The sequence below is a fragment of the Castor canadensis genome, chromosome 13 (assembly GCF_047511655.1).
Source record: "Castor canadensis chromosome 13, mCasCan1.hap1v2, whole genome shotgun sequence".
NCBI lineage: Eukaryota > Metazoa > Chordata > Mammalia > Rodentia > Castoridae > Castor > Castor canadensis.
In genome coordinates this window covers 43,406,846-43,427,730 of record NC_133398.1, presented here as the reverse complement: position 1 = coordinate 43,427,730, position 20,885 = coordinate 43,406,846, and the positions used below count along the sequence as shown (strand labels likewise).

The following is a 20,885-nucleotide window of genomic DNA, read 5'->3' as shown; positions in this document are numbered from 1 at the left end:
GACGCCAATTGGTGCTTTGAGATATTTTCTTAGCTTGGTTCTGTTTATGTTTTTCGTCCTCTGTGTTCCTCTTACATGAATTTCAGCCCAATCCAGTCTACTCTGTAACTTTTGACATCATGGAGAGTGAGATCAGCCCAAGAAAAGTTCAGTTCTTTTTGGCTTAAGTCTTTCAAAAGCCTGAAAGATTAGCAGAATTGAAAACATTTGCTAATTAATGAGAGAAAAAGAAGACTACTAGAAAAAAGAGAGAAGAAACACAAAAGAAGAAAAGGTCAGACCCGGGCTGAAGTGTTTTTACTGGGCTGAAAAGAAAAGGGTAGAGGAGGACTGCATGCCTTGAGTATCCAGAGTCCTCAGAGGTGGTAATTACCCAGGAAGAGGGCCAAGGAGTCTTGAGGCCTAAATTAATTTTCAGGCCTGCAGGCCTCCAAGAATAACTGCTGAACCTGTAGGAACTATACAGAAATATTCATGGATATTTCAATGTCTCCATGGACAGATGATCACTGTTTAAATTTCTTTCCCCTGGGAAGCCATGGCAATTATGAAGGATATAAGTCCTATGATTAGGTCACAAACGTGCAGAGCTGGGTGAGGGTTCAAATTTCATTAATGACCTAAGTTAATATTTTTACAACCTTCAGGAATAAAAATTCAGAATGTAAATTAAGTGAACTACAAAAAAGTAAATTTTACACCCAAGAGATTGAAACTAAGATTTAAACATAAAATAAAAAGTTATCTTGCTTGGAAGAAACTAATTTATAAATATCTGATCTACACTTCTTTCCCATAATACTCTTCTGAAAAGACAGTTGCTTTTTTTTAAAAATTCATTAATATTCTAAATGCACATTTGATCAAGCCACACATGTTTTAAACCCTCCTGTGTCCTCAGGATAAAGCCACAAATCTTTTGAATGAACCTGTTACCTTTGCCTTTCTTCTCTAATCCTTTCTGTAATCTTTCAGTTGCTCATCCCATCACACAGTGCTCTAACTTAGAGACAGACATCTTCATGCCTCCTTCTCTCTCACCTCACAAGAGTTGACTTGCACAACAGTAATGTGTTTGAAAAGATAATGCAGGTGCTGGTCCCCAGGAGGCTGAGGTTCCAGGTCCAGATCAATATGAAGAAAATGAGAAAGACTGTTTTTTTTTTCCATACTGGGGTTTGAACTCAGAGCCTACAATTTGAGCCATTCCACCAGCCTTCCCCCCCAGCACTTTTTGTGATGTGTTTTTTCAAGATAGGGTCTCATGAACTATTTGCCTAGGTTGGCTGACCTCAAACCGTGATCCTCCTGATTTCTGCCTCCTGACTGGCTAGGATTATAGGTCTGAGTCACTGGTGCCAGCAAGGCTTTTTTTTTTTCTTAGAGAGAAAGACTCCATCCAGCTCAGGTATTTCCCTCTTGTTATCTCATTGTAACCCAGTATGTCTAATAAAGACCCTCAACACATCTAACCCTCCTGTGGCAAGAGAATAGGGAAGTACAGTTTGATCAAGAAGGGATACAGACTGACCACATAAAATGTCATAAAAATCCCACCAAGGATATGCCCAAGTCCTGCCTAGGACACGCTCCCTAGGAATTTTCTTGAAATCCCTTTTTTGTGGTTAAGTCAAAAGCCACTGTGTTATGATAAAAGAGGATGTTTGTGCTTAAGGGAAAGTCCCAGAGCTAGCACATGTGCTGAGGGCCAGGGAATCTGTCCTCAGAGGACCTTTTGAGACATCCCCACCACAACACACATTTAAAACTTCATACATATTAACTGCATATCATGGATAGGGACATACACAGTCAAAATAATTATTTAACATCCTCCTGCCAATTAAAACTGTCAATCATAAAGGGTGCCCCTTTCTTGTCCTGCCCCTAGTCTCAGCTTTGGCTTTAAATTACAACCCTAGCAGAGTATTGGGGCCTTTCGCTTCTTTGCTCATATCCACTCCCACGTTCAATAAATATATTCTTTGTTTAGTACTTCTGTGCATTTTGTCCAAATCTTTGTTCAATTCACCAAGAACCTGGAGCACTCACAATTGAGAGGTGATCAGACACCAAGTACTACTCTCCCAATCCCTGCAAAGGAGATTTGAGAAAGAAAGTTGCCTTGATTAAAACCATTTCCTCCACTAATTCGTGTCTCCCACAGTGAGTAGTATGAGCATTAGATTCCAGGAGCATATCCTGCATCAACATCAAGGGTATCTTTCTCTGTTCTGTATCGCCTTACACTCGATTCTGCAGTGATGCCCAGTGACTGGCAAGTCCCCAGATATGATCTGTGTTCCTGAGGGCACACATGGTTCCTTGAATTGAGTGCTCTTCTGTACCTCTTATGCACTAGGGGTACATCTTCCCTTTTCTACCATGTGCCTACTCATCCTTCAGGGTTTGGCTTAGACCTCAAATCTCCCAAGAGTCTTGCTTCAGTTCCTAAGAGAAGATTGTGTGGCCCTCCTCAGCATTTTCATTTCTCTTGGTCCTTATTTGTATGGTGGGCCCATGGTGCCACTGCACCATGCTCAGCACAAAGCAGGCTCAGTAAATACTTATTGAACACATTAGTTACTCTTGCAAGCCAGCTATGTAAACTCGCATTAACATTCATTATCTCCAAGTAATCACAGAATTCAATGACTAAGTGCTATAATTTGGGACTGGAGAAAACAATGGAATATGAGCTACCAGGGACCTGAATCATGGGTCAGACCCCCACTGCTTCTTCCCCTAAGCCCATTTTTGGCAGAAGTATCTTTTATCTGTCTATGTCAGTATCTAAAATGATGCTGTTACTTAGTAAACACTTTAGAAATAACGAAGAAAGGAAAGAAGGGAGGAAGAAAAAGAGAAGGAGGAAAAGTTAGAATGGAGGGATAGATTTTAAGTTCCCGCTCAATTAATGACAAATGTAGGACTAGGCTTCCCAGGTTAGATTTAGGACTGAGCATGAGCCCAGTGTTCTCCACATAGGATGCACGGTACATAGAAGCCCTTGGGTATTAGTCAATCACCTGTGAGAAGAGCTTGGTTGGCAGTATTCCAATATTGCTTTTCATTACGTGTTGTTTTAGATTCAGAACACTCCTGTCATAGGAATACAGGCAATTAAATATTTTCCACATGAGCTATTCCCTCTTCTGGCCAGAACCCACATTGTTTAATAATGCTGCAGAGAAAAAAAACTCTTGGAATTTCATTTTTCATAATAAATTGGATATTTGGTGATTTAGATTAAACTTATAGTGGCAAATAAACTGCCACAATGTCCCCAGACGTACACTCTATGGTATGGATGTCAGATCCTTTTCAGTAAGTTTTCAAAATGACTCTCAGATACATAACAACATCATTCCACATTAAATGACAGATTTGAGCACGTGTAAACCCCAAACAGCATTTATAGATTTTACAGACACTAATATAAAAGAGTGAATAACCATGCCATGCTTAATTCACAGTTCTTTTTCATTTCCCTGCAGACATCTCAGTGTCTCTTTGTTGTTTAGGAGCTTGTTTTACAACACCACCAAAAGCATTTCTGCCTCCACCTGGGCAGGTATAATACATTTTGTTTGCTACTGAGTTACTCATTGTCATTACATGGATTTGTACCGAAGGGAAAGACCAGTTGGCCTGATTCTTTTTAATAAAGGTATACTGTTCTATTCTGGGTTGTTCTTCACATACTTGTTTTTCACTTCTTCGTGTTTTGTCAGTGGCCACATAGTTCATATGGTGAAGAGAAGAAAAATCTCTTGTCACAGACATAGCATGATATGAAATTGCTTTTCCAATTGTTTGACTCCAAGGTTATGTTGAGGAAAGAGGGTCGCAATATAATGGATTTGTGAGGCTAGTATTGTCCAGTGACTTCAAATAAAAATGTGTTTATGTAGAGGCAAACATAAATCAAACAGGTGATTAAAAAACAAAAAGGAGGAGGAAGAAACTGCCAATATGACTAATTTTCATTAAGGAAGAATGCATCACATTCAAGATGACCATCCATTTCTTTCCTGCAGTGTAGTGGCTTTTTCCCTTTAATTTCTGATGTAGCAGAGTTCTCTGGGCTCATCATTTTAACCATCTTTTTCTGTAGCTTGAATTCATTCTTTCTCCATTCCTTGTCCGTCTGATTCAGCACTGTAGAGAAACTTCCATCCTAGACAATTCTGACCATCCACATTCTCCATCACATCACCAGGGACAGACCTATTATTTACTAAGCACTCCTTTCATTAAGACATTGTACTCAACATGTTGCAGACATCATTTTATTTAATAGTCAGAAAAATCCAATGAGATAGGTACTTTTACATTTTTGCCTTTTCTGAACTTCTGAGTTCCAAAATATTTCCTCTAGATTGTTTATTAAGTCCCTCAAAGGTGACCTTTCCCTAACTAATCCTGTGTTTCACCTTTTATTATTGTATGAGTCAAGAACACAGGTTTCAGGTGGTAGAACACTTGGCTACTATATATAGAGGCCCTGGGTTTGATCTCTAGCACTTCAAAAAAAATGTATAAGTAAATAAAAAAAGAACCCAAGGATTCATTCCAGTCTCCTTCCTCAGCCACCTGCCCAACATCTAGTTTTCTAGTTACAAAGTTTTATCAACTTACCATCCAGATATTTCTCAAATCTATGGTGTACTCTCCATTATCATTTCTATTGCTTTAGTCTGGAAACTAGTTACTATTCTGTTGTATAATTATAATATTCTGCTGCACAGTTTATTTGTCTTTAATTACCTCTATCTCACCTATTTTTCATACTCTAGACAGTGGGGCTTCCTAAAATATAATTTTTCTGCTTCACTGTATTCTTAAAAGTCCTTAATTTAAACTTTAGTATGTCTTCTATCCCTTTAACCTCAAGTCTCTAGCATCCTACCTATAAAATGCGTGAGAACTCATTACTAACTCATCAATAGCCATTTCTAAACATATTTCTTTGTTCTAACAAATTTTATTCCCTCTGATTTCAGACTTTGGTGAGATCTTAACTAGAGAAAACCATATAGGATATAAAATGTGGGACAGAAATATGATGTGGGTATAAGGCATTTCACCATTAGGCATCAAAAATTTTATAAGAACATAGGTATTGTTTGTGGGACGGGAGGGAGGGTGATGACCTGACAGAATTATAATAGTTCTTCTTGACCAATAAACAAACTTACGAAGAAGCATATCTTCAGTTATCTGAAGATACTGACTTTTAATAGCTAGCTGACTTTGTTTGTTAAAACTTATTTCTCTTTGAATAATTTTTGGCCCATTGTGACTTTTGATTCCTATTACACTGCATTATGCTGATCAACATGGCTGTCTTTCAAGAGAACACTGTCCTTCAGCAAAACAGAACCTAAAGGCAACATGCCCAGACAGTGGCAGTCATTTGCAAATAGATGAGCTAATGAGTCTCTTAGAAAGAGCCTGCAAATGCCTAATGTGAGCTAGGAGGGTCCATTAGAGAAATGCCCACTTATCTGAATCTTCTTTAATTGACTTTGACTGACAAATAGAACAATAACTTTGATGTCAAGGGCATTCTCCATGTCTTCTCCATTCTGTCACAAGTTATAAACAATTTCATGCAGAGTATTATAAAAACGACACTGTATCTGTTAGAAGGGATAATTACGGTAAAAAAATTTGGTTATTTTTTATTGAATTATTTAAACTTGGTATTATAGTATATACTTGTACACAATCAAAAAGCCTCCTATAACTTTGCTCTTGCAACAAAGAGGGATAAAAAGGTAAAACAATGAAAGTACAACAATAAGAATAAATTGAATAAGGATTCAATTTATTTTAAACTCGATTTGAAGCTTATGGCATGATATTTGTATGTCTTAATCTAAAATTGCTTCAATTTCCCCGATGCTTGTACAAGGGGTGATTCAATTTCAGATGAATTCAGATGCCTTGTTAATACAGCTATTGTCTGCTGAATAAATCCATCATGATAGCAATCGTGTCCATTTAAAGTGGAGTGTGCTGTTTTCTGAGATCTGAGGTTTGATGCAGGTTTTGATTTTGCTAAAGGGTTATACTATTGATTTATAACTAATTTCTTTAAGGGAAACCAAGTCAAAAATTTAAAAACACAATTCTAATCAATAGTAATCTTTAGTTTTTGTTTTAAAAATACATTTGCAACTATCTCTAAACCAAGTTGTCTAATAAACATGTGTTCTGGAGTCATAAGGGGCTTAAATATAAATATTTTTTAAAACCTGCAAATCTGCATCATAGTCTTAAGGTCTTCAAAAGAAACTTCTTATTGTTAAGCTTTTTAAATCACTTTATAATTTAGTTTACTAGAAATTAAAATATTTGGCTCTAGTTAGAAAATATACTAAGGAAATAAATTTTAACCTGAAACACATACATGCACACACACACACACACACAAATGATACTAGTTTAGAAGAGAAGTAGCTAGACTTTGTTAGGGAAACAAAAAAGGTGTTATATTCCAGTAACTAATTCAAGGTATTAGAATGCAGAAAAAAAATTTTGTTCTAAGCATAGCAAAGAGGGGAATAAAAAGCAAAAACTCAACATGAGGAAGATTAATATAATATTAAGATATTAAGACCTGGAAATTTATGTTTCAGTCTTTAACTATTTACAAATAGGTTTTCATAATTATTATGTATTATTAATTTCCATGCACAAACTTAAGAACATTTTTTTTATTCTCTGTAAAGAATACCATTAAAGAGAGTACATGTGATAATACACACCTGCAACCCCAGCATTCAGGAGACCCAGGCAGGAGTGCTGCAAGTTTGAAGCCAGCCTGAGCTACATAGTGAGACTGTCTCAAAATCAATCAATCAATAAAACACAAAAAAGATTGAAGACAATCTTATGTACAAATTTTTTCCGAGTCAGAAAGTTAGAACAAAAGTCTGTATAAGAGAATTTACAGGAAGATATTTTGACAAGGCTATTGTGGTGTCTTGAAATCATGCTCTTAAGGGAGGTATGAGGATAGGTAAGATACATAAAAAAGGTTAGATCAAGAAGACTTAACCTAGAAGGTAACACACATGCACAGGAAATCAATGTGAGTCAACTCCCTGTATAGCTATCCTTATCTCAACTAGCAAAAACCCTTGGTCCTTCCTATTATTGCTCATACTCTGTCTTCAACAAAATTAGAGATAAGAGCAAAATAGTTTCTGCCGGGTATTGAGGGGGTTGAGGGGAGAGGGAGGTGGTGGGGGAAGGGGGGAGAAATGACCCAAACATTGTATGCACATAAGAATAAAAAATAAAATAAAATAAAGTAAAAATAATGTCAGCGATTTGGGAATTGAAGATCACTCAAAAAATGATGGTGATGCTGAAGGTGATCCTTGTGATTCCAGTGAATATAATGGTCTTGCTTAATTCTTACTTAAACCATGCAAATAACCCTTTGAAAAGTGCAGCACAATCATCATCATTTAATGCCTAATGAAACTAAAGCCCAGAAAAGTTAAGCTGTTTGCAGAGGGTCATACAGAACCATGCTAGTGTGGAATAATATTGAGTTCTTCATTGCTTTAGTAATTTTCCTGTTTGACCTGATTTTCTTAATCTGTAAAATAGTAATAATGATATCATTAGGGTTATTAAAGGTATTAATGAAATGTTTCTATGAGCCTTAAAATTATACCCAACATATGGTAAATACTCTTATTATTATTTTATAATACAATGTGCACATTGCATCAGTCAACTCTACCTGCGATAACAAAGAACCAGAGAGTAGGAGGCTTAAAAAAGAGAAATTCATTTTGTCATATTGTGGAGGCTATAAATATACGAATAAGGGCCAGCAGGTTTGTTTTTTGGCAAAATCACTCCTGGCTTACGCTTATTTTCTCCTTGTGTCTTCATAAGACATTTCCTCTGTGCACATGCACTCCTGGTGTCTCTACATTTTCTTAAAAAGATACCAGTACTTTGGGTCTCATTTAATTTTTATTATTTCTTAAAGGGCCTGTCTCCAAATACAATTGCACTGGGCACAGGGCTTAAACACACAGAGTCGGGCTATGCATAATTCAGATAATAATGTATTCTGTCTTCTTCTGCTTCCAAATTCGTGTTGTTCTGGCATGCAAAATACATTCACCCCATAACAATAGTTCCCAAAGTCTTAAACCATCCTGCCATCAAGTCTATGTCCAAGGTCTCATTTTCAATACCACATAAGTCAGATTGGTGATTTAAGTTATAATCATTCAGAAGTAAAACATCCAGTCAAGCTGTGAGCCTATGAAATCAGGTAAGTTATGTGTTCCCTAAATACAATAGTAGGACAGGGATTATATGGATATTATTATCCTAAAAAAGAGAAATTGGGTAAACTAAAGAAAGATGGCAGGTCCTAAGCAAGTCTAAAACCTCATAAGGAAAATTCCATTAGATCTCTAGGTGTGGCTTTATTCTCTGCTCTTCAGTCCCAGCTGATGGCAGTCCTATCTACTGGGCCCTATGTGGGGCAGTATTCCTTCCATTTATCCATGATTGGTAACCTTCATGTTCAGAACCAGTTGGCCAGATAGCTGTATTCTATTGTCCATTTTACAGAATCTTAGAAATCTGAAAGCCTTCTTTCATTTTGTCTCATCTTTATCACTTTCTGTCCTAACTTGCAGGATTTCTGAGGCTTTAACCTGATATTTCTGACTTGGATAAAAATGGGTGATTAAATCCATGGACAATCTCTTTACAGGGGGATTTCCCAGTCACCCTGTGGTGTCCCATCCAGGATACCTTCCTCATTTTTTATAATATAGATAGGCTGGGAATTTTCCAAATATTTATGTTCTGATTGATTTCTTTTTGATAAACAATTCCTTCTTCACTTCATCTCCCTCTTCTTACAGTTTAATACAGGTGGTATAAACAATACACTACAGTGAACATTATACTATTCATATCTTCAAGACTTTGCCCATTTTGCTTTGCTGGAATAGGCAATGTTAAGAAACAAGATATCTCAGGCAGAAATTGAACCAACAAACAGAAGTCCAGCTCTGTCATCTTTATAAAAGGGCAATTTACAGTCATAATTAGCAGACTTGCCTTCTTATATTACATTTCTGCACTTATCTTATTTTTGTAAATTCTATCTGAGTCACTTTATTCCTTTTTAATTTCCCTGGACCATATACGGTACACAAAGAGTAACCATGTAAGTCAATGAGAAGGGCCTTATAATCTGCAGTTAGAAGGCTACTGAAGACTCTCAGAGTTGCTGACAGTGAAGAATGGCAATGAAGAAAGAAATTTACTTTTTTCCCTTGCTAGGACTCACTCAAAGACCTATTATTCCATCCAACCTTGAGGTTGGAATCATTGCTCCCCCGCTGGCTTCCCCAGACCTCTACCTCCTGTTTTAAAGCCTCTATTTCCCAGACACTCAGACTACATGTTTCTGTTTATTGCATGTTCTTTCATACCTCTCAGCTGCCACAATTTTTCAGATCTCAGACCGTGGGTTTAAAGCTCCCTAAAACACTCTCTTTTGCTGAAAAAACTCTTACTCCCAGTTCCAGATTAGACGTTTCCTCCTCTATGTGGTCTTCTATGGTATCTTTAGGTGGATGCAATCATTATCCTTTAAAGAATTTTAACTATAATAATAAAATTAGCCATTGGCTTACAGGCTTGCTTCTTCCATTCATAAGCAAAGTCTTGAAAGCAAAATTTCTGTCTTAATAACTTTTCTGTCTCTACAGCTAAGGACAGTGCCTGGGATATAGTAGGTAAATATTCATGGTCTAAAGGAATGAGTGACTATAGTGAATTTCTATCCCACACTCCTGAATTTGCTCCAGTCCAAAAAGTGATGTTTACCTTTACTAAGACCTACAGTCCTCTACATTCCAGCTTAGATTAAGGAAAACCTAATAAATGGCCTACTTCTCTTTCATTCTTTGTCAAAATTACACTTTTACTGGGTCAAGAAGTGTCTGTGAATATTTGTCTATGTCTAACTTGTCAATAGTTGCAAGCAAAATCAATTAGCATTTTCACAATTACAAAAATCATTTATGAAGCATTTGGTTATACTTTATAATTTCTGCATTGCCTTGCATCTGCTTCCTCCTGTACTTATCCTCTTACATCTCTCTATCATGATTGATAAAGGAAGTTCCCAAACCTCCATGTGGCTAGGCAGAGACAAGTTACTTGTTCAGTAATCCATGTCTTCTCCTTCCTGAACATACAAGTAAGCCATACTTTCCAGTCTCCCTTGCATTTCTGTTTAGGTGAGTTCTAGCCAACAGAATATGAGTTGAGGTAGGGTATCTAACTTTTGAGGCTCACAAAGATACCTACATGTTTTCTTCATTCCCTTTTCCTTTCTGTGAGCTTAATGAAGTTAAACAGGGTGAAGCCAAGAGTCACATTTTTATTGCAGATTTTTAAATGTAAATGTATTTTTAACTGGTACATAAAAATGGAACATATTTAAGGACTACCAAGCGATGTTTTAAGACATGTATAGATTACATATGTTAATCATTTCTTCATGGTAAAAGCCTTGAAAATTATTAGTGTTATGCATAATCACGCTATTGCACAATAACACACCAAAACTTCTTCCTCCAATATATCTATAACTTAGGAACCACTTATCAATCATTCTTCATCCCTCTCCCCCTTTTCAAGTCAAATTTTGAAGATAGAAAACAATGAAATGAAAGTTGCTTAGCTCCTTAAATCTCCACTTGAAGAAGAGTTGTTCAAGTATCCCATTTTTTAAAACTTAAATGACAAAGAACTAAAATTTTATTGTGCTTGAGTTATTACACATCTTAAGGTTTCTGTAGAAACTAATACATGAAATAACATAATTATATTACTTTGGCACTGTGTCAAGACATTTAATAAGACTGAAGTGTCTAATGAAATCACAAAGCACACATTCAAACATTGTGTATAGGTGTGAAAAGGAATGAAGAAGAAGGGTTTGTGAGTCTCTGGCCAGTTTCTCAATAATAATGAAAGATTGTTGACAGAACTTCCATTAGTGCAGGTTCCCTCTCTTTAACAGGCGGCTCTCATGCATCCTGTGCTCCTGCTGTTTGCAAAACTTATTTTGAATATACAATGCCAATTATAGAGACTGAACACATCAAAATTTTGACAGGTGTCTACAGAGTTATGCAATTAATTTTATTTATGCACTTTTTGATTTAAATGTGCACAAAAGAAAAAAATTTGAGCAATGCCACTTACAAGGAACACACATATTTACCTCTTTCACACCAAATCACTACATCTCTTAAAGAAAAGAAAAAGAAAAAATAAAGAATTCAGAAGAAATAACCTATGCTGATCTAGTAAATACATTCAGTATTAGATTTTAAAAAAATGGTAAAATTCTCCTGAAAGTTAAGCTCGTCTTTTGCTGTAGAAAACACACAAAAAAGCTTAATGACTGAGACCAGTGCCAGAGTAGACTGGGAGACCTGACACTTCTTTTGAATTCTGGGACAGCAGGGCATTTATCAGCATCTAGATACACAGAATTAATTATGCAGAAATCACAATTTTACTGTCATTCTTTGAAGCTGAGAAGAAACAAGCTATATCTGATTCCTTTCTCAACTCTTGCATGATGGATCTTTGAGTAACATATAATGATAATATTGTAATGGTCTTTGGCACTTAAATGCTGATAACACTGTACAATTAAATTATCTAATACTTCATGATAAGCTCCTTTTGCAACCAGATAAATGCTTACACATATGACAATATAATTGCTCCCATATTCTCAACAAAGATCTAAAAATCTTGCCATTTTGTTGCTATATTAAAATAAATCATTCATTAACTCATTCATTGGTTTAGTGCCTACATCTCAAAACTTCTAAATGTATTGAATTATTTTTGCACAGATTAATTAATAAAATATAGTATTTTCTATAACATAAGTATTATACATTTATTCAATAAAAATTACAGTAAAATCTTCTACAGAATAATATTAAAAAAGAGAAGAAATACTTGGGTTATACATATCTTTAAAGGGTTGACCTAATTTCTTGGTTTATCCAGAAGACAAATATCCAAAACTCCAAGAATAATCTTGAAAAGGTAGAAAGCTGGGGAATGAAGAATCTTGCATGTTCCATAATCTTTTTACTTCTCTTACCTCAGCAATTCTGTAGACAATTCTACTTGCAAGGAAGCTTTCTAATTTACTTTTAAATAATTGTGAAACACTCTACACAAGAACACAAAAACACACATACACATATATTTTTAAAGTTGACATCAAAAACAAATTTTGGATGTTTGTACAGTTCCAAAGCATATAGTTTCTGGCTTATACATTTTAAAATATATGTTCCTTAAATCTTGGGCATAGAAATATTTAATCTTCCATCTTAAAAGAGGGAGTCTGAAAGAAGATCAGGGTAGATGGAGAAAAATTTCAAGTTGGAGATGAACAAAAAAAGGCAGCAGCATTACCATAAGTTTGCCACCTGAAAGAATAAATTATCTCCCTTTATTTTTTTCTGTATGCTCCCATGTTCTGTTCTGGAACACTCCCTCTGGAAGTCACACTTTATTTTTGACTCTTCCTTTTTGGAACACTCTTGAAGTTTTTGTGCTCCAAAATGGCATAGCCTGAGAAGTAAGGTATAGAGTGAGAAAAAGTATGCCTTTTTCTCCTCAAACAAGACAGTAGCTACTATGAAAGGGAAAGTAGCAAAGCTGAACTTGCAGGCAGTAAGTACAATCTCATTAGGACCACTTTTAGCAAGAGTACATCTGAAAGTTGAAGATTTGGGATGCTTTTCCTTGAGAAAGATCTGAATTTGTATATCATTTATGTCATCAAATTACAGCTTCACTATATCTGAGAAGCAAGTGGAGTAAGTAGTGGGAGTGGAGAATACCAATTTATAAATAACACTCAAAGAAATCTCCAAGAAACAAAGAATTCTATAGTTAGAATGGCTGATTGCATGGGTTACAATATCAGCAGTATGTTAGTGTGAACCTCTGTCCCTCCTCTGACACTAGCTGTAATATTCTGGGGAAACTATTTTATTTGTCTGAGTCTATCACCTCATCTTTCCATGTAAAGTTGAAATAGAATATCTATGGAATATTTCTGGATCTTTGCCACTTCTTTTCTAACAAAACTGGGCAATTTCCTTTTCTCATCTTTGCAATGAAAACTGAAGTTTCAAACTTAAAAGACTTTTTTGTATTTATCATATTTGTCTTCCATATGAGAGAATGAGCAACTAAGGGGCTTTTTGTTATCTTCTTCCCCATTGCCTAAAATATACTTGGCACAAAAGAAATTCGAAGTAAATGCTTGCTGAGGTCATAAGTAAAATGTGGTTATATACTTATCTCAGTGGTTTAGGGAAATTAAGTGAGATGCTGTGTGTTTAGTATTTAACAGAAAGTGTTAGCAAGTGAGTATCACAAGTGACAGAGGCAATGATAAAATATTGCTGTTGGAGTAGGCAACCAGCCATGAGATATGGTAAGGGATGTAATAAGCTTATACTCTGCTATTTAGAAAATGCACAAAATTAGTATTAACTAAGGTAGAGAGACAGTCTTAGTTAATGCCCAGAGTGACAATATTGAAGCCAATCATATGGCAGGGAGCATCCTTTGTAGCTGAATTGCAGATAAAGAATAACTTAGGACTAGAGTATGCAAGTAGGAGAACACTATATCCATTAGACACTATTCTTTAACTACTACGGAAATCAAATATAAGCTTAAAATCTCTAAAATAAACATCCAAGGGAAAATACAACAGATAAAAAGCAATATTTTTTTGCCCTGCATGCAAAATGAAGATAGAGTAGGTGAGGTATTGAATAAATGGTAAGGGACAAAGAAGAAATTCATATAGATTGTGGAGATTTTAAAGTTATATAGCTAACAGAAGTTTAAACATCTACTTAATATGATCTGAATATAAATTTCATTTGTTTTTCAGTTGATTTTGAATGCCCTCAACAAGGCTGTAACTCTGAACTTCATCTCAGAGTTAGTCTTATCATTTCTTATTTGCCTTCTTCACTCTTTGAATGCATGAAAGTTAAATGAGTAGTAAGAAGAGTTGACAAAAGTCACAAATTTACGTATTGCTGTGGGAAAGGGCAGACATAAAGTTACACAGAGCTGGTGATGGGTCAGAAAAGGTGGGCATGAAAAGAGTATAAGGAGTAAAAATGAACAAGATAAGATGATTCAAGGTGTATACATGCAATATCTAAGCCAAGCTGTGCTTAGTTTATGGGCCCAGCACTTCTTATGAGGCTGCAACTGACTTCCTCAAGGAGTCATAGTGTGCTGAACATTCATGGATAACACATTTATGGAAGAACACATGAATTTGTTAGGATATGCATTCTGCCTTGTTAAATGTTTTATTAGCAATGGTTAAACGAGTGAAGTTTGTTTGTCTTCCACATAGAGTTCAGCACAGAAACAGTTCTACACTGTACAAATTTAGCCAGGTTGTCAGATTTATTTAGTATTATTGTTCTACCACCTTCAGACAGTTGCATTTGCCTTCATGATACAAGTTGGCTCACCAGGATACCCCGTGACACACAATTCTCCATGTTAGTCAAGGAAGAAGGAAAAGAAGCATGCACACACAAAAACTGGCATACATTATTTTACTAATATTCCATTGTTCAGAACTTAGGAACAAAGCCAAATGTAGGCATAATGGAGACTGGAGTATATGTATGAATACACACACACACACATACACATACACACACACACACATATACACATACACACATACACAGTTAATATGGCCCAGTTAATAGCAACAGTGTTTCTGATTTAGCTAATGTTTGTTGAAAATATTCTAATGACCAGTTGCTTTTATTTATATTAGTTTATCAAATCTTCATTCTAGTTTAGTCTCATACATATATATATATGTTTAATACTATGTATCTATATCTATCATCTATCTATGTCTATATACATATATACATAGAGAGAGATGAGGCTCTTTTTTTTTCTTTTTAAAGGTGGTTATACTAATATGTGAGCTGAGCTTAATCTCTGGTAATTGATTTAAGAGAGATGACATGCAAACACTCAACAAAACATGAAAATAAATGATCATCTTGGTGAAAACAAGAACATAAAGAAGGATTCCTAGGAATGTTTTTCAGAAAATTTCTTTAGAAGTAATTTTACAAAGAAAATGAAATAAACCTCCTCTACAGATGCTTTTCAAAATCTAACTCAGCAGGTGATAGCAAATTAAGTGTTCAGGAGCTTAAACCAAACAAACACAGGCTTATTGTTCCCATATGTGCTTATGCTGCTGGCTGTCATAAAACAAAATTTTTCATGACTGGAAAATTGAATTATCCTAGGATTAGGAAGCAGATGTATGAGTTGCACATGGTCTTATCAGCAAAACTGAGTCCTTGCCTCATGATTTTCTAATGAGCTAATAACATCTATAGATCAACTTCATTAAGTTGTAGAATGGGAATACCAAATGTTGAGGAGGACTAGGAAAAAATTTTGATAAATTAATCTATATGAAAGCAATTGGTCATTAGAAGATTTTCAATAAACATTAGCCAATTCAGAACTCTTGTTATTAACTGGTCCAGCACATTTTTATGTATTCTGTCATCTCATTGTGTTTTTTATATGTTCATGGAATTAAATTATTTAAAATAATTCTACTGCAAAATAAGTGTAGTGAATCATTATTGAAATGTGTCTGTTTCTTAGCTATCTGTCCTAACAGTTGCTGAATAAAAATATTCAATTTGGCTTCAACAATAAAACTCCTGAATTAGAGTATAAACCTAAATGTTCAAGGCAGAAAAATTGTTAGCCACCTGTTATTAGGGTATATCAAAACTGTTACAGTTGGAATAATCATGTTTTAACTGTAGATTCTTAGGTTCAACCCTTCCTATTGAAGCAGGAGACCAAGAACAGTATCCCGTACCCTGTATGTTCACTAAGCTTTCCAGGTGATGTGGATGCTTCAAAACTTGAGAACTTTGGGCCTAGACATCTAAATGTGAAACAACTCATAATCAAGGTACATTACCATGCAGGTGCTATGAACTATCCTAAGGTGAAGATCTGCTGTCTTGGGCCTGGTAATAAATGAATAAAATGCTTATTGTCCACATTAGCAGCTTCTGTCCAAGTTGAGGCTTTCCTTTATTTCCCTTCCCCAACTTCAAGAGTCATCATATTCTCTTCAACTGATTTAATCCTTATTCTGAATTATCCAAGAAAGTTGTCATGAATATTTGGAGGAGTCACATGTTAGCAAACCTATTACCATATCTAGATCTTAGATCTTAAGATTATGAGCAATATTCCATGCAGCAAGAGATTTATACATGTCATTTATAAATCAAAGTTTTTGCAATGTTACTGTTATGACACTCACATATGAAGACTATTATACTGAGAAGTTAAATAACATTATCACTGTATTGGAGTTAATAAGAAAGGAAGCAAACACATGGTTATTACAGAGAAAGATACAACAGGAAAAAAATAAGGTCCTAAATAGAGAATTATTTTCCTATAAAACAACAACTTTCTAACTAGTAACAGATGTAAAGTGGGAATTTAGAAGTGTTTGCTTAGGAACTTCTGCTCAAATTCAATACTTTTGAACTGGAAAGTAATAAAGTGTAGGAGAAATTTGGACATTTATGCAGGTGGTCTCAGAATAAAAACTAATTGTACATATATTTAGTGAGGAATGGCCTAGCTTCCCTTCCCATGGTGCTCTTGGGGAACACATTCTCTCTTGTTGTTGGAGATTCTAGTCTAATATCTTCATTTGCATTCATTAGTCATAGGCTTTTACTATCCCACAAAAAAGGTGGAAAGTTACTAGAACCTAGAGATGATTGAAGTCTTCTCTGAATCTCACATAGTATGCATGCCTCCCCCCTGCCATTTCATAGAACAGAAAGTAAAAATGTAATCTTCAATTGCAGGCATGGTATCTCTCCAACAGAAATATTGTTGATTATAACCAACACAGAAGCAGGACTCTGTAAGCACGAATGCTGCTGAGAGAGTGCCTTACAGAATCCCATGGGGTCACTGTTGAATAACCCAAACAAATCTGACTCACAGGGACAGAGTGGGTATCTGGCTTGCAATCACTAGGGCAGATTCGTCACATTTTTCAAATAGGATAGCTACACTGACTGAATCCAATGGTACTGCTGAGTCCCAAGAACAAAAGAATGTATAGGCCACCATTTGCAAACTAATGTCCCTGAAGTGTGCTGAAATTCTAAAGGTTTCAATCAGCAATCTAAAGTGCCCCAGACCAACATCTAGCTAAATAAAATGTATACTTGAGCTTAAGTTTATATAATATACAAAGGAGAGAATCATTCAGGTAAATATTTCTATAATCACAAATCCTCACAGATAGAGCTACAACTAAATGATGGATATTTAATAGCTTTTCACCATAATGCCATTGATATGGCTTTTATTTATTGAATATTTACTGGGTTCTAGGAAAAATGGTAGGTGCTTTGCATATATTATGTCTTACTTCAATAGAATCTTACAACAACCTCATAGCATAGGTAAAGAGAAATAAGACCCTAAGTAACTTTCTAAAGACTGTGTACCAGTTAGCCATAAAGTAGGAAGTAGTTCCACTAAACCTTATCATTTGCCATGACAAGCTATTTGTATAGAGAATGCCTAAAGATATTCGTTTTATAGAAAATACAAGTGAGAAAATTATACCATATGTTTTTATGTCATTTTTTATGATGCTTTATTTCTCTGAAACATTATCATCTATGTACTAGTCAATAACTTATACTAATTTTTCCCTCTTCAAGAGTGGTAATATAAAGGAAATCCCCTCACTTTGGTTTTCTATGAAGGGAAGGCAATTATAGCTCTTTTTCTAAATGATAGTTTAAAACTTACGGGTCTGTCTCCAAACTAAGTTAATTTTTTGGCTCCTCACCTATCACAAATGCAAGAGTCAGCATGATAGCAGGAAGAGTAGAGCTTATACCCAAGCCACTCTTATGTTATTTCTGGCTGTAAGATTGGACAGCACTTTAATTTTTGTTTTCACATCTATACTGTTGTGATAACATTGAGTAAAACATATAATACACATAGTAGGAAATTAACCACAAACTTGAGTTCTCTATAGTGTCATATTCCACTTTGGGAGCTAGAAAATAACCATTGAGAAATAATAAGGAGATTTTTTTTTTCTTTTTTTGAATCTCAGACTTACTCACTGGGTTACAAACATTCAGAATTTTTATTTCACTATTTGCTCATAATAATATAGTCCATCACATATATTACCCCCACACAAACACATCATATCTGTAAATACATTATGTGTATTTTTCTCATTATGTTCTCCAAAGGCAAATATGTTAAGAATTATTTCCTCTTACCACAGCATGAAGCTATTTCAACATGGATTCTCTGACTTCACTTGGGATACTTCATGTATAAGGATTTTACATCTTGAAACCATCTTCAGTGAATTTCCTAAATGAAATGAAACAAAAAATCTTGGGAACATGGGCAAAACTTAGATTCTTCCAATAGTTTTCATTTTAAGTTCCTCATGTCATTTTTTTTATCTGGGTGTTTGTACTCTAATTCTGGAAATATCACATATATTATTTCCAGGCTGCACATTCACAATTCAATCTGATTTATTATTTATATTTTCATGTAATGAGTCTCATTACATGCGTTTTTGTAAATCAATGTATATTCTTTAATAAATATTAGGAAACAATAGCTTTTACATCAAAGTGAGTACTTTTGGTAAATTTGCTTCAAAATAAGCAATCTAAATATCAGTAGAAACTTAGACCATGAGAGTAAGTAAGAGAGAAATTGGGCTATAGTTAGTAGACTAGACAAGAAAAATAATTATAATGTAGCTTTTTCTTTTAAAAAAGCAGTGATTATAGATTTCATTCTAAATGACATTGGAACAACATAGCTGTTCTGATTATATTTCAATTATTATGGAAAATATATTAGTCAATGAATACATATTCTAGCCATGACAATTTTACAGATGAAAGCTTCATTCATAAATTTTCCAGGTATTATGCTCTGTTGCAAAAGTGGAGCATTTTTAATGATTGCTATTTTTAGATGCTTCTGCCCTGTCTGTCTGTGTCTATGTCTATGCCTGTCTCTCTCTCCACGCACACAAGCACACTCACACACATGCATCACACACCTTACAAGTTACATTTATTGTAAGAAGTTGCAGTGAAATCAAAACACAATGAAATCCCACTTATTCATCAAATATGTCTATACTCTTTAATAGCTGTTTTGGTTTTATCACAATAAACTCTTCTAAAAATAATAAAATAAAGTTCAGATTTAAAAATCACAGTAATGAAAACAATGAACAACTGAAAACCTGAGTGTGTGAAGTATCTCAAGCTTAAGGAGGCATATCATAGTGATCTATTTTAAATTAGTCATTTTGCAGCTAATTCTGATGCTTCTCTCTCCTGGTGGCTTCCTGGATTTCTACTTCTGCAAAAAACAGTAATTATAATCATCCTCAATGGCACAAATGAGTCCCTCTTCCCAAAAGTTAGAAATGAAAATGAGTCTACTGGATCTCTCCAATAAAAAAAGTATTGTCATCTTAAGTCTTCCTGGTAGATTTCCATCAGGTACAGATTTTGAACAAAGGAGACTGCTTTAATATCCTTTCCAAAAGAGGCCAAGTAAGAATTTCATGTTTTAAACTACTGTCTCTCAGCTCTAACTCATACTCCTGTATCTTGCTTTGATATGTTTGCATTGCAATTCTGCAAATCACATTTCTCCTTTGCCAGCTGACTTCCTGGCAGGTTCTGAAATAGGCAGCACTGAAGAGAGGATAAAGGGCAGGAAAAGAAGACAAAGGGGCTTGTTTCTTTCAGCTGTGCCTCAGCAATAATCCTTCATGCTGTTAGAAGCAGTCCATTTATCTACAGATTTCTCAAGCCCTCCAGAACCAACTCATTCTGCTCTCTCAAAGTATCAGCTCCAGGTGGCTTGTATTCCTTCCTGACTTTTCTTGGAGTTTGAGTTCCCTGAGGCCTGTCCTCTGTGTTCCTGTGATACCATAACTGGCTGAATAATATCACCTCCAAGAAATGTGAACTGGTAACCTGCAGGGTCCCTTTTCCAAGTTCCCACACCCTAGCTCTTCATTTTGCTCCCAAGCCCTAAAGGTGGAGCTGCCTTCTGAGTATTCTGTCTCTGCAGAACCTCAGAGGACTCTTTTACCTTTTTAACTTCCCCAACTGCTATACAGCCCATCTTTATATTAAAATGTATTTACTAAAATAATCGATGTAGTTTGTCTTTTTCTGGCTAGATCCTGTAAAGGATGTGTATTTTATTTCTGGGTTAGATGGGAAGAAAAGAAGAGAGTGAAAAATCTTATATTTGTTGATGTATTTACCATTAATTTTATTATTTAATCTATACACATCAATATGAAACAGATATGTTTGTTAAAATTATTTGCCTTAATAAAACAATTGATAACTTTTATTGAGTTCCTACAATGTGTTTTTACCTGCACATATTTTATTTCATAAAGTTTCAGAAAAGTGAGTGCTTTATGGAGGGGAAATGAGATAGAGGTTTAATTACATGTCACATTGTAAACATCTTGTAAGTGCTAGAACTGAGATATGAATACAGATGATCTCAGTTCTAAATCAAGCTCTTTCCTTACCCCTGCTGTAAAGGGATATTTTTCCTCTCATCCTCAAGTGTGTCAAGCTGATCTTACTCCTGGGGTCAAA

At 35.1% G+C, this 20,885-nt stretch overlaps 1 protein-coding gene across 43 annotated transcripts in view; it reads right to left on the bottom strand.

Moving 5' to 3' along the window:
• Lingo2 (leucine rich repeat and Ig domain containing 2) overlaps positions 1 to 20,885 on the bottom strand; it is a 1,208,229-nt gene that overhangs the window by 971,933 nt on the left and 215,411 nt on the right. For 41 of the 43 annotated variants that reach the window (XR_012440409.1, XR_012440405.1, XR_012440406.1 and 38 more), the window contains one exon: positions 18,498 to 18,594. The exons of the other annotated variants lie outside the window; for them this stretch is intronic. The gene's annotated coding sequence lies outside the window, so the exon portion shown is untranslated. The remainder of the gene's footprint in view (positions 1 to 18,497; positions 18,595 to 20,885) is intronic. 43 annotated transcript variants of the gene reach the window in all.